This window comes from Hylobates moloch, unplaced genomic scaffold (assembly GCF_009828535.3).
Source record: "Hylobates moloch isolate HMO894 unplaced genomic scaffold, HMol_V3 SCAFFOLD_14, whole genome shotgun sequence".
NCBI classification, from domain to species: Eukaryota; Metazoa; Chordata; class Mammalia; order Primates; family Hylobatidae; genus Hylobates; species Hylobates moloch.
The window spans coordinates 2,795,846-2,802,534 of NW_026652289.1; the positions used below are offsets into that span (position 1 = coordinate 2,795,846).

Below are 6,689 nucleotides of genomic sequence, written 5' to 3' on the forward strand. Positions count from 1 at the left end.
ACAGCTGCATTGCTCCCCCATCGTTGTCCGGAATGCCCCTGGCTACTCCCTCCCCACAGCCTCTTGTTTCCCAGCGTCCCCTGCATTAGCTCCCAGCTATTCAGGCCGGGGTGCTCAGCCACCGGCCACTGTCACCCGGACACCCTGGCAGGCAAGGCATGTTATGTCCCCACCCCCAACTCCTCCCCAACAAGCTTATTAAGGTGCAGTTAGAGCCTGTCTTAGATCAACTCCTGAGCAAGAGATAAATGAGAATGAGAAAGAGGCCTCAGCCCAGGTGTATACAACCTGCCCTTGGCCTGACGGGTAGCCAGGGTGAAGTGTCCGTCCCAGGCAGACAGGCATATCAATGTGTGAGGACAGACGCATCGGCGTCCTGCAGGCGGGACCACTAGCCTCCTGGGAGCCCTTTCTGCACTGGGGAACCCGACCACAGCTCCAGCTCAAAGCGCTGCTCAGGGGGCAGCCATCCATACAGGGTGGGGGTCCACCATGGATGCCCCACATTCGCCCATGAGAAACACGTCACATCGAGGGGCTCCTGGCCTCCGACATGAATCACCCCTCTAATGCATGCCTTTTTCAGCAAATAAGGAAAACTGATGTATGGGTTCCTAGAACAGCAAAGTACAAGTACCACGCACTGGTAGGTCACGGCCAGCTCTGAGCCCACACGCCATGCCCTGTGGCTAAGATCCCCTGAATTCCCACACCAGAGGAGGGCTCCATGGCTCCTGCCCCCGAGGGCCCCCCTGCGTACCAGTCGCTGGCTCCCGCTGGAAGGGACGCCTTTGGCTTTCCCCAGGGGCCGTCGCACGGGAGCACGTGTGGTGCAAAGGTCCTGAGACTGCCATCAGAAGCCACGCTCCAGGCACAGTGCGGTGTCTGGGGGTGCATCTGGGGGCGCCTGCCCTGTGCTTTGCCCGGGACACCAGAGTATATGCACTGAGGGGTGGGTGTGCCAGAGACCAAGCCCCTGATGGACTCTGGCTTAACAGTCACTGGGGGTTAGGAGGGGCAGGGGGTATCCACCGCGGGCGAGGTCAGTGCCTCACACAGCAGCCTGCCCCTCCAGTGCAGGGTGTGTCCTGGGGAGGCTTCTGCCAGGCCGGGGCAGGGTTTGGGGTGAGGGGTAGGAGGAGGGAGGCAAGCAATGATCCCTCCTGGTCCTTTCTGCTCTTGGATTCTGAATATCTTTCCAAGCAGGGTGGGACTCACCACTGCTGCACATGTGCTCCTTTCCTGGGGAGGTGACATAGCCTGGCTGTGTCCGCACCCTAATCTCATCTTGAGTTGTAGTTCCCATAATCCCTACATGTTGTGGGAAGGACCTGGCAGGAGGTCATTCAATCACGGGGGTGGTTCCCCCATCCTGTTCTCATGATAGTGACTGAGTTCTCACAAAAGCTGATGGTTTCAAGGGGCTTTTAAAACTCTGGGCCCCTCACTCTGCACTTCTCCTTCCTGCCACCATGTGAAGAAGGTGTTTGCTTCCCCTTCTGCCATGACTGTAAGTTTCCTGAGGCCTCCCCAGGTCTGCTGACCTGTGAGTCCACTAAACCTTTTTCCTTTATAAATGACCCAGTCTCAGGTATGTCTTTATCAGTGTTGGGGACTAGCCTCAACACCACCCGTGGGGTACCCAAAGTCCAGTGGTGACAAAGGAATGAGAAGAGACAGGTTAAGAGTTCATAAAGGTGGGGCCGGGCGCGGTGGCTCATGCCTGTAATCCCAGCACTTTGGGAGGCTGAGGCGGGCGGATCATGAGGTCAGGAGATGGAGACCAACCTGGCGAACACTGTGAAACCCCATCCCTACTAAAAATACAAAAAAATTAGCCGGGCGTGGTGGTGGGCGCCTGTAGTCCCAGCTACTTGGGAGGCTGAGGCAGGAGAATGGCATGAACCTGGGGGGCGGAGCTTGCAGTGAGCGGAGATGGCGCCACTGCACTCCAGCCTGGGCAACAGAGCGAGACTCTGTCACCAAAAAAAAAAAAAAAAAAAGTTCATAAAGGTGGGAGCCAGGGGGCCAGCTGCAAAATGGAGGCTGCAAAAGGCACCGAGCTCTGGTTTCCATGCTATTTATTGAGTACAATCACTTAGATCTAAGAAGCAGATGTTCAGGGCGAAACAGTGAAAGGGGGGCAGTACGTCATAGGTGTAATCTATAGCAATAGCGGTTTAAATGAATCTCCTTTGTGCTCAAACAGCATATCTTTAACTTATTGGACAGTAGCTGGTGGGTGCGGGCTTAACTAGGAGCTCGCACGTCTGTCCACATTCCAGTGCTTCAAAGGAGTGTCTTTCTCCTTGAACACAGTGTTTACAGATAAGAGAGCGGGTCTCGCTCTGAGCATGGGAACGTGATGGCAATTAGGAGGCTTTCCTCCTCAGAGGCCTCTTGTGGCTTCCACAACTTACTGTGCCATATTTTTATGGCCAGTTTATACAGGCACCCTACAAGCCCTTTTCCCAACAATTAGCAGTGTGAGAATGGACTAACACAGGGTGCCATTGGGAAGGACTGCAGCCAGGCGGCTCCGATTCTCCTACTGTCCTAGGCACTGGGGTCCAAGGTCCAGGCGTTGCCAGGGCTGGTTCCTGAGGCCTCTCCCCTGGGCTTGCGGACGGCACTGACTCCCTGTTTCCTCACGGGGCTGTCCCTCTGTGTGTGTCTGTGTCCCCATCTCATCTTCTTACAAGGACACCAATCAGCTTGGATCAGGGCCCACCCACAGCCCTGATGGCCCCTTTGAACCTGATGACCTCTGTAGGGGCTCCTTCTCCAAACCCAGTCCCACTCTGAGGTGCTAGGGTTAAGGCTGCAACATGAGAATTTGGGGGGGGACGTAATTCAGCCATAACAGCCATGAGGAAGGGGAGACGTCCAGCACTTGGCCGGGTCTCAGACGCAGGCCCCAGGCCCCTGTGAGGTGCAGCTTCCTATCGAAATAGGGGGCATGGTCTTGCATCTCTTGGTGGCCTCCTGCCCACTGTGGGATGTGGGATGGGCCCAGAGCCCACAAGAACCTTCTCAAACAGGGGAGGGCACTTGGATCTTGTGTCCAACTCATTCCATTTATAGATGAAAAAACAGAGGCCAAACAAGCGGCTCCTCGGGCAGCCCAAGGAGCCTGGCGCTCCTGTCAGACCCCAGCCAGCCAGGGAGTCTGGGCCGGCCTGGCCCCTCGCTGGTGTTCGTCGGCAGGCTCCTGGCCTGGGCCTTCTCCAGCCCTGCAGCTCCTTGTGTTCACACCAGCTGCCCCTTCCCTACAGCAGGGACCACCAAGCCCAGCAGCAGGGCACCTGTCCCACACCCTCTGGTTCCATACTCCAAAAGCCAGGACAGCGCGACCCGTCCACCCGCTGACTGCCAGCTCCGCAGGCTCCTTCCCAATGCCCTCAGTCCAGGAAGCTCAGACAGGGAGCTCCAGGAAATCCTCTCAAAGGGGCCACTGGGAATACTGGCCGCAAGGTGGAAGCTCTGCCAAGCCCGGCTGCCCTGGGCTTGGGAGGCACAGTTCAGGGTGTGGAAAAATGAATGGGGGTGTGGTGCGGCCTCAAGGAATGGGGGCCTAGCCGGGGGAAGGGGCAGAAGTGCGAGCAGCAGCCCCAAGGCGGTGAGGCCTGCGCCAGGTGGGCTCTGCAGGCACTTGGGGGCTCGGCTTTCCCATTTCCCAGCCTGACGGGCGTCAGGGAACCAACAACGCAGCTTGTGTGGAACACCCGTGTCCCCACCGGGAGTCTGGCTTTGTGGCCTATCCCAGGCAGAAGCTGCCCACGTGACCACCCCAGTAACAACCCTGGGCAGGAGGTGGGCGTGGTGGCACACACCTGTAGTCCCAGCCACTCGGGAGGCGGAGGCAGAAAGATTGCTTCAGCCCAGGAGGTCAAGGCTGTGGTGAGCGGGTTGCACCACTGCACGCCAGCCTGGGTGACAGAGACTGACCTTGTCTCTAAAAAAGAAAAAAGAAGAGACTGGGCGTGGAGTCTCACACCTGTAATCCCAGCACTTTGGGAGGCTGAGGGGGCAGGATCGCTTGAGCCCAAGGAGTTCAAGACCACCCAGGGCAACATAGTGAGACTCCATCTCTATGAAAAATAGCAACATTAGCTGGGTGTGGTGGTGCACACCTGTAGGCCCAGCCACTTAAGAGGGTGAGGTGGGAGGATCTCTTGATCTCAGGAAGTCAAGGCTGCAGTGAGTCATGACTGCAGGACTGCACTCCAGCCTGAACGACAGAGTGAGACCTTGTCTCACAAAAAAAAAACAGAAAAAGGAAAAGGAAAACCCTGGGCAGAGTGGCGAATGAGCTTCCTGGCAGCATCATCGCAGCTCCCTGCCAAATGAGGCACAGCCTGTGCAACCCCACCTTCGACTCCTAGGTACGCGCTGGAGAACTGAGACAAACGTTCATGGCAGCATGACCCCAACAGCCAAAAAGTGGAAACAGCCCGAGTGTCCGCAGGGCTGCTTGTGGCTGAGCTCACGTGGCCGGTCACACACGGCGTGAGCTGGTCCTGGGCATGCACGATGGGCCACGCAGCAGAAGGAACATGACAATGTGGCCCCCCAGACAGCCCGGGGAGCGCAGCCCTGGAGCGAGGGTGCCCGGAGCAGAACAGCCCCTACAATGCGGGAGGCCCGTGGCACATGCAGACGTCTTTCTTTGTGCATAATCAGGCCCAGTAAAATGCTTCTTGGAGGTGAGTTTGGTGAAAAATAAGCACCTCTAGCCCTTAGACGGAGGGTGGGGGGAACAAAAAGGAAAAACAACAACAAAAAAACTCAAACAACAAAAAGCGCCTCCAGCTCTGTCAAGGTCTGCGGAACAGACAGTGTCATCGTGGGCACTGCACTCACAGTGGGCAGCACGGGAGCACAGAGGGGCTGAGGGGCTGCATGGAGGAGGCCGAGTCCCCCGTCCTGACCACCAGCTCCCGTGGCACCCAGGGCAGGTACACGATGCACCAGCCTCACTCCCCAGCAGCACAGTGTGGCTGGGGCGAGGGAAGGGGAGCAGGCAGAAGGGCCCCAGTGCAGGTGAGAGTGATGCCTGCCCTCACTGCCCTAGGGAGTTGCCCCTGAGCCACAGAGACGGCCTTAGGGAAGCTACCCGGGGGCCTCCTGATCAGGCCGCACAAACAGCTGACCCCGAGAGTGTGGGTACAGGGTGCTGGGAGCCAGCCCACAGCCATAGACGGAGCTGTCTAAGGGGTCCTAAACCAGCAGGCCCCCAATGGCATCTGGAGGAGGCTGGAGTGGGGGCTCCCAGGAACCACAGGCTGGACCCCATGGGAAGGGACGCCCCCAGGCTGTTCGTCTGGCTCTGCAACTGTGGAGGCTCCCAAGCGCCTGGGGTCCTGTCCTCATCCCAGCCCCCTGAGGGCAGGCCAGAGACCCCTTTTCTGTCTCTGGGCCCTCGGGTCAGCCAGCCCACCACCCACTGAGAAGCTTCCACCAAGCCCAGAAGGCACAGCCAAAGCCCAGGGCCCTCCCCGCATCCTGGAATCCATGCAAGGGCAGCTGGGTCGGTGCGGATGTTGAACCAGCACTGACGGAGCACAACACAGTCCCCAGAAACACACTCAACACCCTGCTTTAGTGTCCAAGCCAGCCAGCTCACTCACTGAAAAACAAATCCTAAAGGAGGGCGGCGAGAGCAGCCAGGAAGAACATGTGGGTTCAGGGAGGCTCCTGGAGGGCCTGAGTCTCCAAATCTCACAGCACCCAGTGTGCCCAGCAAGCAAAGGCAGGAAAGGGTTTCAGCGAGAGCTGGAGCCTGTCCGTCTGCACCGGCCGAGCAACTTTTTCCTCTCACTCGGCATGTGTCATGCCCGCCTCAAGAGAAACCACAGCATTCCTTCCCACTCCCAAGAGTAGGGGCCAGCCCCCCCCACAACATATCCCACTGATGCTCTGCCAGGCTGTTTCTGGGACGTTCTGTGCTCCCAAGTTTCCGCCTGAGTTCAGAGAAATTTCAGGGGAAGCGAGGTGGGGTTTCAAAGAACAACAGCTTTGTTCTCCTGCCGACGAAGCAGTATAGGGACCACAGAGAGGAGGGAGGACTCCATGCACCTCCACCTCCAGGCCATGGGGCTGGGGGCATGGAAAGCATGGCCTGTGGGGGGCTTCTGAGGCCGGCCACCCTCAGTCCCCTGAGCCAGCAAAGTCCTCAGCGTCCCAGGGCACGGAGACAGATGCACACACAGGCCCCTGCAGCACTGCTGTTAACAGAGAATACCCAGAACCACCTATACATCCCTCAGCACTACCACCCCATGGGGGACCCTCCTCAGCTCCAGGAGGCAGGCCGACGGCAGGAGTCTCACGGCTGTGCTCTGAGCCAGGCGTTGGTCCAAGCGCTTTATGCAACTGACCTAATCAACTCTGGCAACCTCACGGCAGGTGTTAGGATTGCCCTCCTGTCTTACAGAGAAGGAAACTGAAGCACTGAGAGGTTCTGCCACCTGCACTGGGTCACACGGCCTCAAAGCAACCAAGCTGAGTCAACACACCCCCACTCAGAGGTGAGGCCACCCAGGCCTACACCCTGATATGCTGTGCAGGCTCTGCCCAAGTGACACCCGGGACTCCAGGTCCCCGTCCACATGAAAGCCTCGTGCCTCACACCCACACCCCGCCCCGTGCCTCACACCCACACCCCGCCCCGTGCCTCACACCCACAC

The 6,689-nt window shown here is 58.4% G+C and overlaps 1 long non-coding RNA gene across 1 annotated transcript; it reads right to left on the minus strand.

Annotated features, from left to right (window-relative positions):
* Nucleotides 1-3,175: 3,175 nt before the first annotated feature.
* LOC116482381 (uncharacterized) lies at nt 3,176-4,677 on the minus strand. The gene is made up of 2 exons (XR_009209792.1): nt 4,491-4,677; nt 3,176-3,838 (listed from the first exon to the last, which is right to left on the minus strand). It is a non-coding gene; the product is annotated as an uncharacterized LOC116482381 (long non-coding RNA).
* Between the last annotated feature and the right edge of the window lie 2,012 nt (nt 4,678-6,689).